The sequence below is a fragment of the Ambystoma mexicanum genome, chromosome 1p, assembly GCF_040938575.1.
Source record: "Ambystoma mexicanum isolate Mex_15411 chromosome 1p, UKY_AmexF1_1, whole genome shotgun sequence".
In the NCBI taxonomy this organism is placed as follows: domain Eukaryota; kingdom Metazoa; phylum Chordata; class Amphibia; order Caudata; family Ambystomatidae; genus Ambystoma; species Ambystoma mexicanum.
Window position 1 is genome coordinate 1,335,207,574 of NC_090921.1, and position 24,887 is coordinate 1,335,232,460.

Below are 24,887 nucleotides of genomic sequence, written 5' to 3' on the forward strand. Positions count from 1 at the left end.
GGGGTATCTACTTCGGCCAGAGCTAGGAGTCATTTGGCCGGAGGAGCTCAGATCACCAGACCAGTATTGAATCAAGTCCTCGCCAACCATACTTTCAGAATTTCCATTTTCAACCCAGATCCGGACTGGAGAGAGCGGCTAGGAATTTCTCACCTGGACCTAAGTGTGCTTCGGTTTCCCTTTCCATACTTTATTTCCTGTGGGGAACATTTTTTAAATTTTATTTTGTCAAAAATTGGTTAAATGTCTCATGGTTGTTGGATATGGTCAGGGGATATCAAGTAGTGGTTGTCTTGACCCCTTAACAAAGGTGCCCCACAGGTTTTTCAAGCCCCCGGGCAGGTGATCTATCAAGAGATAGTCCTTCTCTACCGGAAACCGGCAGTAGAAGCAGTACCATGCAACAACAATTTTATTTCTGAAACAGGTTTTTGGTGAAGAAGAAAGACTAGTTATTTCTTATTTTCTCTGGTCTTTAACCTTAGGCACCTCAATTGGTTTATTCTATATCGTCTTTTCAAGATGGAGGCAATTACAGTGGCTGGTTTGCTGGACTCTCAAGGATTCATAATTGACATATATGATTGTTCCATAACCAAGGTTTTTTCTCTCCTTCTGACGGTGCCAGCGTATTTTTCATTGTTGCTTGTTTCCCTTTGGTTTGTCATTGGCCCTTCAGCGTTTTCCCAAGTTGTTAAGGCTTGTCGTCGGTTTTATGGCGAGTAAGGGCTTGTTGTTCTATTTCGACGATATCCTTAGTATGAACCAAGCTCCATCCCGGGACCGTCATCTACAGATGACAGTCTATCTGCTAGTGAGATGGGGATTCATAATCAGTTGGGGGGAAATTGAAGGTGCAGCTGAACCAGAAGCTTCAATTTCTGGGTTTCATAGGAAACTGGGTTTCCTCTTGTCTACAATTGCCCCGTTCCAGTGTACAGAGCATAGAAAAAGGAAATTGCACATGTTCTTCAGGTCCAGATTTTGCTCCTTCGAATACTGGCCAGGATTATAGGTTTACTGACAGGATCCATTCAAGCCATTTCCCCACCAAACTACATGACATGGCTCTTCAAAGTCTGAAGATTCAGAAACTCCATGGAAGGGTGCGATTATTCCAACTGGGTGCAAAATTTCTTCCGAGTTGCGCTGAGAATTGATTTAGTGGCTAACTGATACATAGACACCTGGAATGAGAGGATGATTTTCGGTTCCCTCCCCGTCTTGTCTTAGAATCCGATGGCAGCCTCAGCTTTTGGGGGGTGTCTGTAGTGGGGATTTCACTGCAGGTTGGTGGTCTTAGCAGGAGTCTCTGAGACATATCAACTTTTTATAGATTCTTGCCAGTCTTTAGTTTTGCAAAACACAGCTGGCTGGCACACATTCTTAGGAATTGCATGATTTGGCAAAGCAGTTTTGGGAGTTCTGCTGTCCACAACAGCGAAGGATCCAGGCAGGATTTAGCCCGGCAGTCTCCAACCTGAGCGCTGATTAGTGTTACCCATACTGGTAAGATCCGGAGGATTGGCACCTGTAGTCATGGGTGTTTTGTGAGCTCCAGGCTCTCCTGAGTCCATTGCAAGCACATCTGTTTGCATCCCATCTCAGCAGTCTGATCTGGGTTCTTCGGTTGGAGATTGCATCTGATAGCTATGGCAACAGATGCATTGGAGTCCAGGTGTGCTACATGCATTTCCCCTCACCCCCTTTGCAATGATTCTTCAGGTTTTCCTTTAGATATAAAAGATTTGGCGGTGGCACTGATTCTGATAACTCCGCTGTGGCCATCTTCTGCATGGTATCCTTTCGTCCTACATGTGGTTATTGCCAGTCTAGTACTTTTGCCATCTTTCCCTGACATTCTCAAGGGCCCTTTAGGGGAGACGCATGCATTGGGTATGAGGGAAGGTCTATCTCTTGTGGCTTGGCTGATAGTGGGGAGAGTTTGGATCCCCAGGTCATTTCTCAGGCATCTCCCTTGCTCATCAAACATTGCCAGGCCCCTAGTACTCTTAGATCCTACAAATCGACTTGGCTGACTTCTCGAGGAGACATGGACCCCTTTCGGGTGCATGTAGTACATTTTTCCTCTGAATTATCCAAGTCATCCTCATATTGGACCTTTTAACTTGCATTGTTTTGCGGTCTCAGAAAACCATGATTTGGTGCACAGTTTTCCAGTTGGGGGAGCATTCTCTGGTCTGTCATCTCTTAAAAGTGGTTTGTGTCACATCATCTCCCACTCCTCGGTATTCCCCATTGTCAGACATGCATTTGGTCCTATTTATTGTTTAAGAGTCGGTCACCTAATGAGCATCTGGCATTAAAGCAGTTTTCTGCTAAGTTGGTGGTATTTAGTAGGGTGTAAAATGTCCGTTCTTTGGATCTTAGATGCAGAGTATTCACACCAACAGGTGTTTCTTTTCATTTGTACCAAGGTACCAAAGCTATTGATTTTCCTGCTTTCCCAAATAATGCATAAGTATGTGTTGTTCAGTGGTTGCTGCTGTATGAAAGTTTGACAGCCTGCTTGAGGACATCTTTGTGGATTTGTTTCTGTCTTTTCGAAAGCCCTTTTCCCTCTGCCATCCCCTATCTTAGCTAGATGGGTCAAAAGGATTATGTCGTAGGCTGGTGTGGGCACGGAGATGTTTGGGGACCATTCTGCTAGGGGTGTCATAGCATCATTAGCTTTTTGGTTGGGTGCACGGTTGGACGATAACCTTAAGGCGGCTGATTGGGGTAAGGCCTAAACCTTTTACACATTTTATTGTAGCCTATTGTGCATTCTTCAACAGTGGTATTTTCACAGCTTTTAAGTGTGCGTAATAGGAGCATCCGTCCATGCCTTCGAATTCCGATTAGTTCTAGTGTTATGATAGACAGTTGTGATTGCAATAATGGCACACAGATAAGTATTATCCCTCCCGTACATTTCCAGTCTTGATGATTTTTGTTGGCTCTGTTGTACAGTTTGGCAGGGATTCAGAGCAACCCTTTTCCTGAAATCTCAGGGGCTCCCAAACGTTTTCCCAAACGTGTTTTTGACAACACAGGTCAAAGTGACAGGCAGCTGGGTTTTTTTTGGACAATTTTGGCTGCAGACTGAAAATGGGAGGCATTTTGGCTGTAATGGGGCTTTGTAATGTACCATGGATTAGAATTGGTGGGCAATGTGAGAAGAGGGAGAGACATTGACTCCGTGATTAGTAGTAGGTGTTTGGTAACTTTGTTTTTGTGCTGTTGTTTAATAAAGAAAGGAGATTAGCATTATGCTCTAATTCCTTTCCTATATTAGAATCAGGACACACCACCACTAGGTGTAATCGGGATTTTACGCACTAGAATGTACCAATCTGTGTCTGCATATTGTGTCATGTTGCATGGGTGTTTGTGTCTTGGATTGCGGGATTTCTTTGGAATACAATGTATGTCCTGTCATGCTTACGGAGTCCCGCTTATTAGACTTGTGTTTGGGCACATTACATGCCAAACATTGGGTGAATAACTTTGTGTATCTGAAAACGTAATTTCCCAGCACTGCTGCAGCTGAGAACTGTTTTCCAGTTGGTTGCAAGTATATGTCTGTTCTTATGCTGGATGTATTGCCCTGTGGATAAAGGGGCCGGCCATTTCAGGACTACATTACTCATAAACATGTTCTTGCAGTAGTGCAGTTTCAAGTGAAAGAGTCTCTCTTCCTTTTATCTGTGCAAAAGATACGTCCAAACTGTGCTTTTTTGAGGCTCATTTTATCATGTGACCACCATCTGAAGATGTCTATGGTACTTTGAAAGCTTATGCATTTTACAATATCAGTATAACAAGTAGGTCTGACAGATGGAAAACGTGGCTTTTGTGCGATTTTAAAACTGGAATAACACAGCATCAAACTTTCTCTTTGCATCAACAAAAATAGTATATAAATAGTACGGTGTATTTATATATAAATATCAAGGTGGTTCCTCCTTATGGTGTTCAGGGTGCAAAGTATTCACTCGCCATTAGACATTGGCTAGTGATATTTTACTATCGGAGAGTAAGAAATGCTATGTGTATGTATAGAATTGAGGTGAAGGGTGACTTATTTATGGCTGGCTAGTAGCTTGCAACTTGAATAATTGCTCTCTGGTGTATATGCGTGCATATGTACAGCACGCATTACTTCTCGATGGTATCAGAGTGTTAGATCTAAGATGTGGTGGTGGGCATTAGGAATGTTGGTAAGGCGATTGGGTGAATAGCCGTGTGGGAGAGGGGTTGTCTGAAGCTGCGGGGGACATCAGTTGCTTTGCTAAAAGAATTTCAGGGCTCAGCTGAAGGTGGACCGGCCAAAGGGTCTTTTGCACTCTATGGGTCTTGAGGAATGTGCCAATAGCAGCCTAAAATGTCAGCTAAGATGACCGTGAACACATTCAGAGGTGAGTAAAAGGGGACTAGGCTCACGGGGGACCTTGGTGTTGTGCATTATGTTGTGAGCCAACAAAGGAAGCACGTTTCAGCAGTCCTGAGAAGGGACAGTTTTGAACCCTGCGCCTAACCACGCACATTATGATCATACTCCTATATTGTGGCATTCATCCCCCTCTCCAGCACCTGGAACGAGGGTTGAAGGACATTAGCACCCCAGGTTGCGAAAGCGGTATCCCTGGGTGCTAAAAAAGGATTTTCCTTCCTACGACGGAACACACGTGGCATCCCGCTGTAGGAAGGAAAATCCTTTTCAAAGATGTCCGCCATGGAAAGGGAAGGCGGGGCTACGTACGGAGCCCCTCTTGCCTTTATATGGCCTACTGGAGGCGACGAAAAGGAGCAGATGCAGCAGTTGCCGCTGAAATGAAGTAATTGGTGAGCAGGAGGAGTGGGGTGTGAAAACAAAACAATTGGGGTGGGGGTGAGAGGGGAGGCTGGCGGCAGGGAGAGACAGCCGTCAGGCGGCTTGTAACGCGGGCTTGTACCGGGCGGTTCAAGCCCGCGTTCCTAGCCACCTGATTGGCTGGCTGCCCCGCCCAGGGTGCTAATGGTCCAATAAATGCCTTGAAGATATCAAACCTTTCTTGTAACATCTCTTTACTTTCTCCCCCTCCGATCTAATGGGGATTCTGTATTTCCTGCATGGAGTACATCGCCTTAGCAGGTACAAAGATTTGACATTCTCAAGCGAATTGCCATTTTGGTGTCCTACCTTACTTGCACATTGCCCATTTGGGTACAAAATGGTCCGACCATGCCCCCCGCTCATGGTGCCATGGGTGACCACTTCAAAATTCCTTATTTAACACTGGTTGTGTCTACAGTGGGGTGAGTCCTTCTCAATTTCATGACCACTGGACACCTGGAAAAGTGAGGAACCCAGCCACGCTCTTGACTTTATATTGGAGTGGGGTGAGTCCTTCTCAATTTCATGACCACTGGACACCTGGAAAAGTGAGGAACGCAGCCACGCTCTTGACTTTATATTGGAGTGGGGTGAGTCCTTCTCAATTTCATGACCACTGGACACCTGGAAAAGTGAGGAACCCAGCCACGCTCTTGACTTTATATTGGGTGCACAACACTGACCAGTAAGCAATGATCCAAAAATGACAATATATTGCAGATAAAGTAACTCTGCAAGTTGTTGCACACCTAAGTATAACACACATTCACAGTTCCAGGTTTTCAATCAAAGTTTAAAAAATATATACTTATTTTCTTCCAAATATACCATATGCTAAAAGGAATACATCTTGCAACTGAGTTCCATTCACAAGAGCACCTCAGAACAAGGTACGTTTTTGGGATAGTACCCCTTCCTCAGAACAAACACTACAAAAGCCAGCAAAAACAAACATTCCTTCAGCAAACAAAATAAATGTGTTCTTAGTACTGATTATATATAAACCACATACAACATTCTGAAAACATCAAGATGCTACTTTACTCATTTCACTCCTAGATCTACAAACATATAAAACTGTACTGCACAGTGTTCAAGCGGGGCATTCACTTGCCATGCGTTTGCCACTTTAACGTCATCAAAATACAGTGAAAGATATATGCTACACTTAAAAGGGGCTAAAAATAGAAAACCGACTATGTAATTCCTTGAACATAGACTCCACTTAACTTTAAAAAAGGCCTCCACTATGAATAAAAAACCATGACATACCAACTGTTTGTTTCAGAAATGGGTAACATTTCCAATATTCATTCATCCCAAATTGGTAGATGGCATTACAAAACAAATCCTGAACATTTGCCTCTGATCTAAGCATTTTTGTATATCACGCCCCCCCTAGATAATTACAACACATTCTAACACTTTAAAGCAAAGTTAAGCAACACTATGGTTCCCTTCTAAAAAAGACATTCAGTGGGTGATTTATTGTTAGGTGTTGTTACAATCATTGTACATTCACTTAGACATTCCTTTAAAGATTGAATGGTTTCTCCTACAAACACCTCAAAACAAGGATAGTTAAAAAATGTGTAACATAAATTGTTAAACGTGTATAAAATGTTTTCAATATAATATCATGACAGCGTATGCAGTTCAAACAGGGATAGGTCCCATTTTTTTGTTCATCCAGAAAAGTTTGTTTTATAATGCCACGAGAACTTGATTTATTTTTGCATTTTAAAAGCCATTATAGGCAGGATGGAAAGTGTCTTATTCAGAACAGGAGCAGTTATATTATATGTTGATTTTACCATCTCAGAAATGTTATAGGACAAAGGGCCATTTGTAATAGGATAACCAAAATCGATTGTGATTTTGATTTTTTTTGTAGCGGAACTCCTCCTCTTGAAAGACCTGCTCCACCTTTCCGTGAGTTGTTCCCAAAATGTGAGCAGGATACCATATTTCCTTGCATTTTGATTGGAAAATATGCACTTCAGTCCTGCATTCGACGTCATTTGCACAAATCTGTTTAAACATCAGCATCTGTGCATAAGGTAAATTGTCAAGTAAGCTTTTAGGATGAAAAGACTGATAATGCAATAAAATATTCTTGTCAATAGGTTTTGTGATTATATCCATGTTTAAAATATACCTTCAATAAATGAGGTAAAAGTGTCCAAAACATTGATAGTTGTATTACCAAAAAGAATTATGCATAACAAGAGGTTTAAAGACTCTTCAATGTAAACTGAAAACTTTGAAAAATCGAGTCATTTTTAGCCAATACTGGTCTTCCAGGTGGACAGCTAATACCTTAACTGATCTTAGGCAAACAATAGAAAAGTGGCATGTCTCGATGCTTCACTTTCAGTTTACTTAGGCATGTCAAGTGAAATGTTCTCATTCTTCAGTGCTTCCAGCAAACCAACATCACTTTTGTGCATCCCACGAGGGAACTTTATGTAATCTAGAATACATGGACTCATTACTCAATTGTCTGTATACCTCTGCAGAGTGCTGTGATTTGGACAATATCAGAACAGCGATTCCTTTAGTGTCACGCTTATTGGCAGTGGTGGCTCATTCTTAATTTGTTCTAATGCCAGTGTCTACTGTGACTACTGTGGGGAAAGATTATTAAAATTTTCATGTTTATGGAAATTATCGTTGTATGTGACTTACAACTAGCCTTTGAAAAGTTTCCAAAGTAGCACAAGGGACACTGGAAGTACATGTAGTTTTGTATCTATAGTCCTTATATTCAGAGACCACTTTCACACTGTCAGGTTTACCTGCAAAAAATATTCCAAGTCTCATTTTACAGAACAATTTAGACACGTTCCCCACTGTCTCTCGCACACTATTTCTAGCAGAGGGAATGACATTCTGACTTTTACACAAGAATTATAGATAACTGTAATCATTGTGTTTGTGAAATGTTCACTACAGTCAAATTTTCTGTTTGGAGCCAGTAACTGGCTTGATGCTTTATTTTGTGGTCACACTCCCCCCTCACCCCCCACCCCTGCCCCACCCTACACCCCCCTCTGATTATTCCTGTTCGTCCTGTGATAAAAATGCACTTTTCAAGGTTGGGCTGTTGGTTTTACTCTGAAAGGTAAAGCCCTTAATTACTCAATTCTACCTATTTTCATAGAGAGAGAGCCATTGTCAATATGTAGAATGATGGACTTGTCTTGATAAAAATCTGTTTTGTCTATTCATCGATTCTTCCTCAAAACAGGTGTACACAAGATCAAACTAATAGTCCAAAGTATCTAGTTTAAACATTTGTAATTTAGTAGCCATAAATTCAGCTCTATACTTGTCTAGTAATTATAATTGTTGGACAAGGTTTTTTGCCGGTCTCCCATGATGTCTTGCTATAATTTAGTGATCATTTCTGCAATTTAAGTTTTTGCTAGATCAGATGTATTAATTCCATAATAGTCAATAATGAAAGGTTCATGAGAAACAATTTATTGTTTCTACACAAAGTTGGTTGAAGGTGGATTCTGAAGTCCCTGGGTCTTCTCATAACTCTGTAGTATTCAGCCCGCGTGGTGCAATGCAAAGTGACGACATCCTTTTTCTGCATTACATTTCATAATTGTTGTACTGAGGATTTCTTCTTTTGGTTAATATCCTCACAAAAGCTTACTTGACAATTGACCTTATGTGCAGATCCTGAGTTTTAAACAGATTTGCTTGGATTACCTGGATTTCAGGTCTGAAGTACAAATTGGCCAATAAAAATTTAAGAAGAGAGGGTATTCTACTTCAATGGTAGAAACAGCTGTGGTGGGCCACAAGGAGCAGTGGACGCAGTGTGGACATTTTCACTGCCTAGTTATTAAATTATAAGAATAATTCATATCTTTCCCTATTGCTATGAGGGTATTCCCTGCCTATAAATATGTAAGGTGCTTGTCAGTCATCAGAACGTCCACAAATGAAAATAGTCTGCTGTCCAAAAACTCTTTCTACCTGACCATACATCTATTCTTACCGCTAAATGAATCCAGGAGAATGTCTCCCTTCTCCTGACTGGCTTTTCCCAAATAATGTCTTCTTCACTCCAAAGTTCTTTTAATAGGTTATTTTTAGATCTCTCGTCACATTCTGTATCAGTTCTTGTAACTCCTTCAGTAGGTTTTTTGGGGTTACTCTATTTTTGCTGGACAATGTTCAATTGATCCCCTTTTGCCCTCTGTCTTATCCTTTTGATGCAGGCTGCTATGCCTTTTGGATTCCTCTGGCATATATATTTTCTTATCTGGGGTAGGGTTTTCTTGGTGATAAATGTTCTCTCTGTCTTGAGGTGGCTTATTTAGCGTTTTTCCTTTATGGGCTCTACTGGCCTTCACTTGGCACTCATAGGATTCTCTTTCTTATATTCTCTACTCTGCACTTCTTGCTTTATGGGTTATTTTCTCCTCTAAATAGGGTATTTTTACCCAATGCTTAATGATCTCTTTCAAAGGTTTACTCATGGACGTTTCTTCTTTATGGGCTCTACTTTCCTTACTTCGCGCTCCTAGGATTCTCTTGCTGATATTCTCCACTTTGCACTTCCTGCTTTATGGCATATTTTCCCCTCTTCCCAGGGTATTTGTATCCAATGCTTAATATGCAAAAGGTCTGGGAGCCCCCTCTACCTAGAACAAACATGCCAAATAACCTTTTCTATCGGTAGGTTCCCACATGGGAGGGTCCACAACCATGTTTTAGCTCACTATACCTTTCACCAAGGAGAATCAGTCTGGTCCCAGCCTTGTGCTGGACTGCATTTGTGGGTGGGACCAGACTGAACTGCAAATCATTATTTCTGTTCTGTGAAGGGTGCAGTGAGCTAAATGGTGGTTGTAGACCCCCTTGAGTGGGAGAAATCCCATTGAAAAGGGTATTTGACCCATGTTCGTTCTTAGTAGAGGGGCTGCCACACCCTTGTCCAACGCTTAATGGTCTCCCTTATAGGTTTATTCAGGATTGTCTTTCTCACGTTGTTACAATTCTAGTTCTATTCCATATCTCGTCAATTTCACAGGGATGAGTTTTTCTAGATGTAGAACGATTCCTTGGCGGCCTCCCGGTCCTCTCGTTCTCCCTGTTACTTCTGGGTTGGCAGGGAAACGTCCTTGGGACTTGCACTCTCACGGGTTCTCATCTTGTCTCAGATTCGCTCTCTTGAACTCTGCTGGCGTACCGCTCTTGGTTTTCGCCTTCTCTGCAACCAGGTATGGCTATGGGTAACCGTACACCTCGCTGTTGGCTCAGCATGGTGGTTTCAGCATCATTGGACGGGCGCACTGCCCACCACGAAGCTGCTGTGGTCACGCCACCACCAGGTCTTGGATTCCTGTCTCGGCTCTCCATTTCCTCTGAACGCTCTACCTCCTGCATTTCACTCTCGTGTTCAGACCACTTCTGAAAGTCGCAGGCTCCGCGGCTCGCCTTGGTGCCACCTCACTCAGCTGTCATGCTGTCAGGGGCTTCCCATGCTTACGCTTTCTATCTCTTATTCGCCTCTCTTCGGTTTGTCCTCTTTATCCAGCCTACTTGTCTTGGTTAAATGGAGATTTCTCCTTCAAGAGACATATTCTCTTTCTTGTTTGTCATATACTGTGGTTTTGTCTTCAGGCACATTTTTAGATTTCATACTGTTCTTTATTTCTAATAGTCCCTTCATATGCCATTAAGCTGAATGGCTTGGGGAGTTCTTCACTGGAACAGGACTCCTTGTCCCCAAAGGGGGTGTATCTCCCAGTGTGGTTCCACTTGTTTCAACCCTTAGGGAGAATGTTGCAGACTGGGCTCACCTCCTGAGCCTCACAGGGGGGGGGTTGCTCCTCTTTGGGGAGAAGGAACAAATTCCCTGAATTCGTCACACAGCCCATAGACTGGTGGAGCAAGTCACTCGAGATGGGTTGTCATGCTATAAAGGATCCAATACACAAACGTCTGTTTTTTACCATTACGTATATGCATGTATATATGTATGTATTTATGGGTTGTATAAAATAGTCCTACACAGGTGATATACCAAGAGCTTACAAGTAAGTTGCAGTGGTGACAGAGGCACTAGACTGAGTAGGAGGCAGCAGGGGAGCAGGGGAATGAATGAAATGCTCTTTGAAGAGTGAAGTCTTTTGGTCTTCTGTGAATTGTTGGATGGAGAGGACTGGTTTTATCTGCATTAGTATCTTGTTTAAGAGACTCTTTTCAGGGCAGGAAAAGGCCTCTTTCCTATGTTTTTCGTCTTGCATTTTTTTTGTCCAGCCTGGCGATTTGGCTTCTGGTGGTGCGCTGGCTTCCAGAGCTGGTATGTTTCTCAGCCACGTAAAGAGCTGTTTTGGTTGTGACTCCTTTGTATGGGATGCAGGCAATATTGAATGTGATATGTGCTTGAAGGGATAGCCACTGCATCTTTTTATGATTCGGGTGAAGTGGTTGACTTTTCTTAGTCCTATGATGAGGTGTGCTGCAGTATGCTGGACTAGTTTCAGAGGGGCCAAAGTGGCATCTGGGACTCTTACGTGTAGGGCCTTGCCACTGTCCGAAAGGGATATTACCAGGGCTTGGACAACTGTTCTGAAACTCGTGGCGGGGATGAAAGGCTTAACTTTGTGGAGAATCACAAGCTTGTACCAGCTGCATGTCAGTCAGCTAATTCTGGACTTCGGCATGCTTGGTGGGGTTTCCTCCGAGAATTAATCTGGTCTTTGTAAGGTTAGTTTCAGGTAGGTACTTTAGACCCAGGCTTGGATGAGGGAAAGACAGTGCTTTATTTTTTGCATGTTGTCGATGCAATTGTTCTGTAGGTAAAAATGTGTCATCTGCATGTTGGCGTACCTTGCTGTCATTGTTGCAACGAGTTGCCCCAAAAGTTCCATGTAGAGGATGAAGATGATAGAGTACCTGACGGAGCCTTATGGACCTCTGCAGGTTACTGTGCGGCAAAGGGTTCGATTTTGGCCCATTTAGACGAGCTGGCCTCTGTTGGAGCCGTATGAAGAAACAGTCCTACATTGGTTCCTCTCAAAGCCCATGTCTGTGGCAGGGATGTTGAGGAGAGCTTCTTGGCCAATGGTATTGAAGGCAGAAGAGAGGTTGAAGAGTAGGAGCATGTAGGGGTCGATGTCTAGAGAGTCATCGATAACTTGGATGGTGGCTGTCTCTGTGCTACTTCATGGACAGAAACTCGATTGGTGGCTCTGTAGGTTATTGTGCTGCAGGATTCTTTCCAGGCAACTGAATGGTAAGGGTCTTCTCAATCACTTTGCAGACAAAGAATAGAAGTCTGATAGGCTGATAGTTGGCCAGCTCATCTGAATTAAGTTGGGATCATTTCAGTAGGGTGAAGGTCTGTCCTGTTTTCAGCACATCTGGAATGATGCATTGTATGTGGGCTTTGTTGATGATATTGAGAAGTGGTGCGAGTGCTTCACTTTTGATAACCTTCACAATGGGAGACGGGAGAATGTAATTTAGTAGATTTGAGTGCTCGTCAGGTCTTCTGAAATAATTGCCCTAAATTTGGTCCATCGTGATATGTTCCCGGCTGGTGTGGGTGGGATGTCTGTAATGTGTTTGGAGATGTCAATGTGTTGTCTTATCTTGCATATCTTTTGACTGAAGAAGCTGTTGATGGCTTTGAATTAGACAGTGTATTGTGGTGTTGCATCTGGCATTGGGTTGATGCAGTTCTTTATGCCTTGGAAGACAGTTTAGCTCTTAATGGATGCTCCCATGGTGGTTATTGTGTAGTAGTTTGCTTTGGCATTGGAACTGGCGATGAGTGTCCTGAGTGCTGATATGAGAGTTCTTAGGGTGATAAACTCTTCTACTTTGTTTTTTTGCTGAGATTTCCTTTTATGCTGGAATTAACGCTTGCTGTTGATGAGTTCCTATGTGTACCAAGTCATGAACGGTTTATATTTGTTGAGTCTGGAGTTTCAGTGGTGCATTGGTGTTAGTGATCTCAGTTAGGCAGTAGTTGAGTGAGTCGGGCTGAGCATTGGCATTCTCCAAGTGGTCATACATGGAGGCCAAGGTGATGAGATTTCATGTAGTGCATCCATAGGAAAGGTTTTGAAAGAGTAGTGGGGTGTCTTGGCCTATGGGTTTGGGCTGACTCCGATGGGCAGAGGAATGTGGTGGAGCAGGATTGGTATGGCTGTGTGGTCTTTCCTGTCCGAAGATAGGGCGGGAAGATGTGTGATGGCTGGGGAGGTGGTATATACCAGGTTGAGTGTGTGTTCTTTGTTGTCGGCTGGTTCTGTGACAAGTTGATTGATGTCCATGGTTTCAAGAATTTCAAGTAGAGTCTCTGATTTTTTTGGTGTGTTGGATCCGGGGGCCAATGAGCTCTCCAATAAAGATGCTAGTTTTGTTGTTTACGAATGTGCGGTCTGTGGTGTCATCAAGAAAGGCTTTCCTGGTTTGAAGTGGTTGGTCGAACAGATGGAATGTAGCTGTCTGAAGGGTTCTATGTTCATTCCTACCCAGTTTATTTCCGCTGCTTTTTTTGCAGAAAATGTTTTGCCGAAAAATCTTTTTTTTTTTATTTGGGCAGAGCCCTATTCCCCCCTTCCCTATTATTTATTTCCTACCCCTTATATGCCCCCCCGCCCATAGTTTCCAATTTATTTTTTTCGCCAAAACCTTTTTGGCAAAAGATGCAGCGGAAAACAAAAACGAGCGATGAATGAACGTCGTACCGTCTCAACATGGGTAAGTAGTGGCGAGTGAGGAGTTCAGTGGCTGCATGTGTGGTGTGCTCGTAGAAGGTGCATATCCATGAGGTTCTGTGAATAATATCAAGCCATTGCTAGTCTTCTCTTGGCGGTCCTTGTGTTGGATGCTGTAACCCGTGGGAATTATTACATCTATGATGTGTGTATGAAGGTGGGGATAAACCATGACTGTGCGATAAAGAGTGCATTTAGGTTGTGAGTGTATATAAATGCTGAGCAAACAAGTCTTCAAAGAAAGATCAGAGCAGCTGAAGAGGACTGCAAGGGACTTATTTGCAGCCACAAATATTTGATACCACCCTTTTGCTATCCCTGGCAGGTCCTTAAGCAAAGGAGGAGTAAGCTTTTACCTCTGATGAGCCAGAGAAAAAATACATTAATTCCCAAAACTGTGCAGTCGGCTCAAAGACCTACAACTGCAGTAGTCAGAAAACCATGTGAAAACAAGCAGTGACTAGCCCATTGGAGCTCGCCTCAAGAGTACAGTATCTCCTGGCCGGAACAACTAACCCAGAAGACATGAAAAGAAACCCAAGGTACTCCTCTTCACAGGGATAATTTCATGGTAAAGAAACTAGTCATCCAACCATCCTCGGAGGACCTAAGGACAATACCCAAACCAATCAGGCACCATGCAAAACATCAGCTTTGGCTCTGAACGTAATGGAGCCTAGATAACCAGAAAAAGAAAAACATAAACTGTGGATTTGATCAATCCATACCTGGAAACTACCATCCCTACCAGGAGTATTAAGGAGGACAACGCTCTCCCCCCGTTGAACACAGGAACAACAAGATGAAGGAAAAGTAACACGCATCCGGGTCCAGAGATATATCTAGTCCAGGAAGGGCAGCCAAGTCTTAATCAAAGAGAACTGCAACGCTTGGGAAAATGGCCTACAATGAACCCAACCCCCATTACAGAGCCGGAAAGAAGTGGCAAATGCCAGCAAAATACCCCAAATCCTACGCCTCACAAGGGCACCTGGTCTGTCACGGAAGATGAGAAATTCATATAAGAGTGATGGCCCCAAGAAGGCAGGAGCTGGCCGTAAGACAAACTCTGTGCGGTGCCCACCCCAGGTGATAGCTGGGAGACATCCAAAGCCATCAAAACGTGCTAAAAAGCATAATGTCTTGGATGCCTCATAGTTACACCGGAGGACCTGTGGCTGATCTGATCCCAATATCTACCAGATATAATTCTCAGGTGAGATCTGCTATCAAAGTAGTGGGAGCCAAATCTACCGCCTGGAGAAACAGAATCCTATCAGACGCAGCGAAAGACGGAGAGTGGCCTCTGGGCCATGGTCCCAAAAACATAGGTCTGCAGGGCTAATTACGTGTAATGGCCTAATGGGGCGCTACTAAAATGTTGAGAAAGCAAGCATAGGTTCAAGGTAAGGCACCAATCAAGATTAGGGGAACATGGACAGAGATGAAGGGAACTAAAGGGTGTTAACACTTGTGAGCGATGTCCCAGAAACGGGAATACCTGGGTCAGACTGGGATATAAAATGAACGTGTAGCAATGAAAGTCATCCACAACGGCAAATTGATATTGTGTTCTTTTCAAGAGAGAATCTTCAAGTACTATGTAAGGGGGCATTTTAAGAAAAATAGGTTGCAAATAGTTCATTTTAAACCATATTTGGTCCGTATCATGGGTCCAGACTACATTTATACTACGGTTATAAGGACATGTAACACCAAATCATCCACTGCATATCATGTTTTGGAAATAAAACACAGTATTGCTCAATGTAAGAAGCTAGAAGGTGTCTCACCCACTAATCCCCAGGGATCTGTCATCCAGGTGGCCAGGACAGGGCCATCGCTTTTGGATCCAGTTGCTGGGGGTGGACCATTGCGGGAGGATTACCTGGGTGAGGTGGTCTTCAGGGAGTGGGACAACTGATGGTGAGACGCGGTATCCCCTTTCCTATAACACCCCCTTGCACCCCTATCCCCTCCAAACTCACCAAATACAAGCATTACCTCATCGCTACCACAATATGCACACTACTACCTGCGTCTCACACCCACGTGGGACCATAGCCTGGACTCTCCTAACCAGCACCATCATAATGGCCCTCACCAACTCTACACCCTGCAACTTGCATGAGAGAAACTTGCGACTTAGAGCTAGGCTCCCACGACTTTATGACATCAAAAATAAGAGAACCAACCCACCAGTATCCACGCGCACCCCCACTACCATCAATCCTAACCTCCCAGACCTTGCGACGATAAATCGTCCTCAACCACTTGATTACCCATACTACAAACAGAGGAGACACAACCACCCCAATCCCAGAACTGCCAAAGATAACAAGATAAATCCAACACTATCAGGAGCACTCATTAATGCTAGGTCCATTATAGCACATAACACCGAAATAGCAGATATACTGTCTTCGGACAATTTAGATATCCTTGCTGTCACTGAAACCTGGCTCCATGATGCAGCTGGCCCTGCCCTCTCGACTGCCATACCAGATAACTTCAATATCCTTAGAGTCGACCGTCCCAACACTAGAGGAGGTGGCCTAGCCATCATAACCAAAACACATCTAGCTGCCAGACTCACCCCACACCCAGCTCTCACATCATGCGAACTTCTCTCAGCTAAAATACCTATCTCAAATAACAGCACACTAACTATACTTCTTGTGTACAGACCACCAGGCCCACTAGGCAATTTTGAGGAAGACTTATCTAGCCTCCTCACCGACAGCATCAAAGACTCCACTCAGCTCCTTCTACTAGGCGACTTTAACTTAGGCTTCAATGACGCTGAAGACAAACAAGCACAAGCAATCCAATCTATTCTAGCCAATCACGACATTACCCAAAATGTCCTAGCTCCTACACATATAAAAGGCCGCACGCTAGACTGGATAGCCAACCACAACTGCAACATCACCATCTCCAGTATCCTACCTCAAATATGGACTGACCATCATCTTATTTGCTTCACAGCCAACATCGAACCTCCCAAACCCAATAAGAATAAAATAGCACCCCCCATGCCAACAAGAAGTAAAAAAGAAATCACAGCTGAAAAACTACTCCCACTCCTCCTACCAACTCTCATAGCTAGTCCAAATGATTCCAACCCCAGTGAGTTAGTCGAATCATTTAACAACGCCATGACCAAAGCGCTAAACTTGATTGCCCCTACCAAACTCCACAAAAGTAAACGGGAAACTCACCTCAACTCTTGGTTTACCCCCCATCTCAAAGAAATGCGTATCCAAAAACGCAAACTCCAAGCTATCTGGAGGCATACTCCCTCTGCCGACAATAGAACCACACTTGCTAACTTTGCCAAAAAATACAAAAAGGAAATCATTCAAACGAAAAAAGACTCATTCAATCATAGAATCAGTAAAGCCAATTCTAACTCCAAAGAGCTCTTCACTATTCTTCGTGAATTGGAAAACCCTATTGCCCCCACAGACAATGTCCCCAAGGATAAATCCTGGTGCACTAGCATCCAAAATGCTCTTGCAAATAAAATCATAACCCTTCAATCTAAAATTGCTGAGAAAAAAGCCTCCTTGCACCCTCACGGTACCCACACCACCCCATTGAAGGAGTCACCCAGCACACCCCCCCAAAACAATGATAAACCCTTCAGGTTCACCAACATCTCTATACTGGAAACGGAAAAGGTCATTCTGTCCCTTAAACCGTCAAATTGCCAAGGTGACAGTTGCCCTGCGCAAATCATTAAGGATGCAGCTAGAGATCTAGCACCCTTCATCTCGAAACTTATCAATGCCTCCTTTAACACGAGCACTGTACCCACCAACCTTAAAGGATCCTGGGTTCTCCCCCTCCTCAAAAAACAGACACTTGACCCAGCTATCCCCACTAACTACAGGCCTATTACTACGGTCCCATTCCTCCTTAAAATCATTGATAGAGTAGCCTACCTCCAAATCCAAAACCACTTGGAGACGCACCAACTATTAGGTACACGGCAATCTGGCTTCAGACCACTGCACGGCACTGAAACAGCCCTCATTGACCTTAAGACACAAATTGACGAGCTGAAGGACAAAGGTAATACAGCTATGCTCCTCCTCCTTGACCTGTCAGCGGCCTTTGACCTGGTGGATCACGCAGTATTATGCAACCATCTAGCGTCTGCCGCTCACTTCTCAAGTGAAGCTATAGCATGGGTACAATCCTTCCTAGCCAACCGTTCAATGAGAGTGTTCTCCCCTGTAGCAGCAGCGGACCCAATCCAAATCACTTGTGGTGTCCCACAAGGCTCATGTGTCTCACCGACTATGTACAATATCTTCACTAAGCCTCTCTTCGACAAACTTGACAAACTAGGGGTAACCTACACGAATTATGCAGACGATACGCAGATTCTCATACCTCTATCAGGCAACTTTGTCGAAGATACAGCTCTAGTAAACAAAATCTACCTCCTCATTCAGGCATGGATGGCCTCCCACGGCCTCTGCCTAAATGACGACAAAACTGAGATACTAATACTGGGTTCTGACTCCAACCTAAAAAAACTGAGCCCCAACTATCGTAACTTTAACATAGATGGCAATACAATTAAGGTGGCTACCGAGGTAAAAACCTTGGGCTTCTACCTCGACTCCACTCTATCCCTTAAAAAACAAGTCAACACCCTGGCATCCTCTACAGCGTACACCTGCAAACTAATCAGGACCTGCAGACCTTACCTCTCTAAAACCAACTGCATCATGCTTGCCAATGCGTTAGTCATGTCCAAACTAGACTATTGCAATGCCCTCTATGCAGGGGCCAACAAATCCATCATAAATAAAATGCAAATCCTTCAAAACAACGCTCTTAGAGCTGCCCTTGACATACCCCGCAAAGCACATATCTCAAACGTTAGGAAAGACCACCACTGGCTCAAAATCAGCGACAGAGTCCTGCTCAAGACACTATCGCTTACCCATAAAGGGCTCAACAACACTGCTCCCCCCTACATCTCAGCCAGACTAACTAGAAAATCATCTAGGCACCATACCAGGGCTACTAACCACTACCTGCTCGAAACCCCTAGATTCAGATGCTCCAAAGCGGGCGGAGCAAGTTTCCCTGTCAAAGCTGCCCAGGCCTGGAACGCATTACCCACTGCACTAAGAGCCAATTTACCCTACTCCAATTTTAGACGCAAGGTAAAAAACTGGCTCTGGACAAATGACAACTAACCCCTGAGGCACCCATGATACCGTTGTCCATAATGACTTCTGTTCTCAGACCTGCACACTCCCTCAAAACTACAATATGCTAGTTTTCTTTTTCTTCTGCCACACGGCAAGTATTGATCTGTCTTACGGTACTGTTATGTTGTTTCTCGCCTATACTCTGTATGTAACCCAAGTTTAAGTAACCTTGTACCTGCTGCGCCCGGCTACCCCTGGGTTTTGTGCGCATTATCAAATAAACAATACAATACAATACAATACAATACAATACCTTTACCCCAACCTACCATATAGGATATTTAGGAACTCCAACTGCCCCCCCTTTACGACACAAACACTTTCTCACAGACAGCCCGCTATGAGAGAAAACAGACTAACACACATGCACATTCTGTGCGAGGAAACAGCAGTTCCAAGATGGCAGTTTAACAAGAGGAGAAAGACAGCAAAACAGAAGGGGTTTGCAAGGCGGGAAGTTCCCTTGACCTTTTCAACAAGGAACCGTTGCTTTTAGGAGCCTTTGTGATTGGAAAGCGTAAGACCAGGAAAACCGGCTGAAGAATCCTGCATTGTGTGTCTGAGATACCTGGGGCCCTCCTGTATCAAGAATCAAGGCAGGGAGAATTACCCGCCGTGGTACTGTCTTTGGCTCCAAGAACAATGCAGCGTCGGTGAAATCAACACAGCCAGTGAGCTGAAGAGACCGATACAAGACCGGTCTGTGTTGAAGCCAAGGTTGCAAGCGGCAACATGATATGGCGAGCGCTGGAACGAACATTGTTTGAAATAAGTGTGATAAATGACCCAAGTAAAGTTGAAACGGCTGATGAGTGATTGAACTTTGAAACAAAGATACAATACCTGGGTGCTCAATCGAAGGTCTCTGTAAGGTAGCCAGCTGAAAAGTGAAAGAGTTGTAGAGAATTGTGAATCGAAATGCTGTCCTGCGACGGGTCGAGCAAAACCACACACACAATTGAAAGTCTTTGATGTTGATACAGTAAAGAACTTGTGTGGCAAAGATGATAAAGTTGGTCTGAGCCTAGTGCAGGGTGATCCTAAAATCACCTGAGAAGGTTTTGTGCTGAAGTGGGTCTGAGCCCGGCGGAGGGGGACGCGGGTGAACAGAAAATTACCAGAAAATGTGTACGTGTAAAATCCTAGAAGGTGGGTCTGAGCCCGGCGGAGGGGGACCTGGGGTGAACAGAAAATCACCTGAGAATTTGTACGTGTGAAACCCTAGGGAGAAAGGAACTTTGTTGTTTGTCGTATTGCATCAGGCCATCTGAAAATGAGACTTTGAATGGCAATGAGACTTTGGCACAGAAGGCCATGATGTAGAATTTTTGAACTATGCCCTCATGCTAGAGAAGCCAGAAACTGTGCTAAGCTCGAGTGTGCCGCCTTGTCCCTCGCTGAAAAAGCGAGGAAGGGAAGCCAGAGGCTTGAATGTCCTGACCTATCATTTCTTGAACACTTTTTTCTTTTTCAGAACATCGTTTCCCACACTATTTGTATTTAGAAGTAAGGATTGATAATAGGTGCATTAGTATAGGCCCTTTTATTTTGACAAGACACCACTAGTACTGCGTTATTATTATTTGATGGTCTGCTCCCATCTTTAGATTTAGGTTAAGATGGGCGTTTTTCAAACCCAATTGAAGTTCAATAAGCACCTTTGAACTGTGATCATTTGTGTCTGTTTAACTGTTTGATACCATGCCGTCCTTACATCTACTTCGCTTTCAAATGTTGGAACATGTGTTATAGTTCCCCAAGGAGTGCGATAGACAGTACAGTTTAGATATGTTTTTGTAATTCTAGCTACCCATTTTTGATTAATAGTGTATCATTGCCCAGCTTCTATAGCAAACGGTTAAGAGCATAGTAGAGACCTTTCAAACTTGAGTGGAGTCCCAGGTCTGTGTTCATGAAAACTTCATAGCCAGTTTTCTATTTTTAGATCCTGATGAATGTAGGCTATATGTCTTGCTGGATGTTGACAAATGTTTTATAGAGCACTGAATTTAAGGAGACTTAATGGCATGCATTAATGATACCAGCATGTGAAAGTTGATTAGTACTAATTTCGATCTTTGTACATCTGACTGTGAAAAGTGTATAAAATGGCATCTTGATGTTTTGTTATGTTGCATGTGTTGTTGAGAATATGTTCTTACAAAGGTGTGTTTCCTTTTTACTTGTTTTTGTAGTGTTTGGCCTGAAGAAGGAATTGTAGCCTGAAACGTTACTTAAATCTGAGTTGCTCTTGTTAATGGACTCAGTTACAAGATATATTGGCTCACATTTCAGTGGTATGGTAGCCTGCTAACAAAAACGTGGTGGCATATTGTGGGTATCACTGTATTGAGCAAGTATTTAAAACTCCCCATTAGGCAACGCTAGTTTGCTAAAAACAGCTTGTCACAGATGACTCAAAGAACACTCCCATAGATAGTTCAAGGGATTTCTCCAGACTATTTCTCCTTCCTCCACGCTACTGCTCCATCTTCCACAGTGCTACTCACTCATCACCCTACTACTCCCTCCTCCCAACTGCTACACACTACCACTCCTACTCACTCACCCTTTAACTTGCACAGGGATTTCTCACTCACTCCCTACACTCCATCTAAAACGTACTCACCTATTTTGCAAGCACATTCACAACACAGTACCACTTGCACTCTCCAGCCAATACCTCACCTTTTTTCTGAGTTGATTCTATGCTCCAATCCCACGTCATTCCTCCTGTCTGCCACACGCTCCTCCGTTAGCCTCACCTGAACAAGCCACACTTTCCTGTTGCCACTCTTATACTCTGCCCACTCCAGTGATTGGTTGCTGACCCTGGCCTGTTTGGTCTTGTCGTTCCTGCCTGGGAGGGGTGACCATCATGGTGAGTCTAAAAATGTAGGTTAATCCCTGCCCCATTTTCCCATGTCGTGCCACCTTGCTGCAATAATGACACAGCATGCTTCAAATTGTTTGAGGTTTTATTAGTGGGCTGAGGTACGGTTCCCCTCAAAGTAAGGGATATCCTGTCTAGCGGTGGCGCTTGCTTCTTTAAGTCCTTGATGATCTAGGGCTGTTGCAGAGGTTTTGTTTGTGTGTGGCCGAAGGCTGTGGAGCAATGCATGGTGTCTGGATTTGCCCTGTAGCTGCTCTGGCTCTTCTTTTGCTGGCTGTCTCTCTTCAGGTGGAATTTGTACACGGGTTGCGTGGGACTCGGAAAAGCTGGATATGAACTCTTGCTCCTCTGTTGTTTGTTCTGACTCTCCAAGTTGGATCTGCAAATAGATTATGTGGGCCGCTGATGGGTTGCTGTCCTGCAGGTGGTCTCTTCTTATTGTTGTTGCTTCTCTGACAGTTTTAGAAAAGAAAAAGAGAAGTTGGGCAGTATTTTTGTCTGGAGGTATGGGGTACTGCAGGTTAATACTGTTCACAAAAAGACTGTTACTTGGGAAGGGACAGGAATTGGGACCGTTTCAACTGCCATGTTCGCCCTCTGGGGTTGGACTCACCCTGGTTCCCAGACTAGTAGGCCTACCACCCCAGGTGGAGAGGAGTTCCGATCCCCCCGCTTGACAGGTTCAGGTTACTGACCTTGTCACACATCTATACAATTTCCACTACTAAATTAGTATGGCTGAAGGGCCAGAAACCTTCTCAAGATGCTGGATTAGTATCTTTATTTCTCTCCATCAAGACCAATGGGGCAGGGTCTGTGAGCAGTTTAAACTTTTTTCCTGTTAGATAGTACTGGAAGATGAAATAAGCCTGTGCGAGCAAAGGGCGTGTGATTGTAAGAAGCAAATGCTGTTGTGCTGTGGCTGCGCCTTCAGAGCAGCACTGGTCTCCAATCAGCTGTATTACCAGCTGTCCTATCAGGAAGGAACTGTGGGAGTGAAGAAAAGCACAGTCACGCTGAGGAGGCCCGCCCCCTCTGCTCCGGGTCCCGCCTCAGCAGGAAGTGTGCCTCTAAAAGATCGCCCAGGGAACCCTTGCGGCACTAAGCCCGTGCAAGCAAAGGGCGTGTGATTATAAGAAGCAACTGCTGTTGTGCTGTTTGGCTGCTTGCTGCAGGCTCGGCGGGCATCTAACTTCACGACGGTGGTTAGTTGGAGACGGACCCCCGTCCTTGTCAATTCTACGGCGTGGCAAACTGCATGAGGAGCTGCACTACGAAAATGAAGTCTGCGGAAACGCCAACCTCGGGATTAAGAACTCGCCTTCAGGTAAGACAAAGATTCATTTCCCTCTCATAAGTAGAGGGAAATCTTGAACAAATAACTAAAGTGGTGCAAAAAGACCTGCCCGTGTTAAAACAGTCACATCTACCATTTAACACAAAGAAGCGAAAGAGCCTCTCTGTGGAGGCCATAATGACTGCTGAAAAGAACACACTGCTACCCTTGGAATCTGAGGTGGAATCAGACACACTCCCTAAGTCCAATGACCCCCAAAGTGCCCTTCCCATCCCAATCCCAGCCGAAAGCAGAAAACACCTTTCAACGGTTTTGGGAATAACCCAAAGCACTGAGGAACCAATGGTACATGGGCCACTGGGAGATCACTGCAATAGCTATCTAGGGGAAAATGGCTTGGTGGAAAGCTCTGACCCTCCTAAAGAGCACAGAGACTGTGTGGTACAAACAAGTGAGGAACCATTTGAGACCCCTGATAGAGCTCAGGACAGTCCCGCAAATGAAATTGTGGCGGAGAACCCAGAGATACGTGAAAAAACTAGAGTGGGCGAAGGAGAATGCTCCAAACATGGTCCTTGCGGAGCGCCACAAACCGCTGAGGGGGCGGGGGGGAATGTGATCAGGGTTTGGGGCAAAAATCAAAAACTGTGATTGATTGATTTGGACCAGGCCACCCCAGACCTGGAGGGGATGCTCCCCCCAACCAAACAGAAGAGTGTCTCTTTAACGGGAAACATGATTGAAAGCTCTCCAGGGAAGGAGTCAAATTCATTCATTGGTGGCCCCGAATGCGTAAAGGAACTTGTTAAACAATCCCCAACCCTAACTGCCTCTTCAGAGGCCTTATGGGAAAATGCAGGACCCTGGGATCTTGCAGACCTAGGTCATTTGGAAGAAGCCCTGCAGGAATCCACTATCTCAAAAGTAAAGAAATGCCATCAAATGGAAGCTGTATGTGCAGAATCCATAAGGAACTATATTTCCATGTCATATATGGGGGACAACCCAAACGAAGGATATAAATCTACCCCACAATTGAAAAACCAACAAAATGAAGAGAGGGTAACGGACGAAAAAACCGGCAGGGACAAAGGGAGTGACCATCCAAATCCCATTCAGGAAAGAGTCATGGAGGTTACTAAGGATGGATGGGGTGAAGAGCAAACCTGGATGCTGGTAGAGAGACACAAACCATCTGGGAGTGGAAGCGAAAGCACAAATACGCCTGCAGTAAATCTGAGCAACACAAAGCTGCCAAATAAAAATCATGCAAGATATATCGATCCTGACGGGGAAATTTGAAAGAGAGAAAAGGAAAAGCTTCTCCTTTATAAATGAAAAGATTGCTGCATTAGACAAAGAGCAAGCTAAAATGGGGTGTTTGGGAGATGAAGAACATGACAAAAGCCTGACCAATCCCTATGAGAAACAACCATTGATTAAAATGACTCAAACATCAGCTGCTGTAGAAGAAAGGTCGATCCAAGAAGGGAATTAATTAGTGAGGTCTGCAAAACTGGCTAAAGAATACTGCACACATCCAAAACGTGATCATGGCATCCCTAAACATCACGATTACTGAGGTGATAAAGGACTCTTCACAAGAAGTAGCTTGCACCAATATATAATTAAAGAGGCAAACCTGGAAATGGAATCCTCCCTGAAGAGACTAGATATAAGAATGGATAAAGAAGCAGAGCAAACACAACTTTGGCAAAACCGCCTTAGTGATTTAGTGAGAAAAGATGCTAACGATAAATCACTATTGATGGAGGCAGTCTTGAAGGACTGCAAATGGATGAGAAGCCTGCACAAAAAGGGAAACGTG

General features: G+C 44.1%; 1 protein-coding gene across 5 annotated transcripts in view; it reads left to right on the forward strand.

The window, feature by feature from the left end:
- ISOC2 (isochorismatase domain containing 2) overlaps positions 1–24,887 on the forward strand; it is a 363,896-nt gene that overhangs the window by 18,828 nt on the left and 320,181 nt on the right. The window contains exon 1 of one of the 5 annotated variants that reach the window (XM_069606994.1): positions 6,774–6,939. The exons of the other annotated variants lie outside the window; for them this stretch is intronic. The gene's annotated coding sequence lies outside the window, so the exon portion shown is untranslated. Of the gene's footprint in view, positions 1–6,773; positions 6,940–24,887 lie in introns of those variants that run through there. 5 annotated transcript variants of the gene reach the window in all.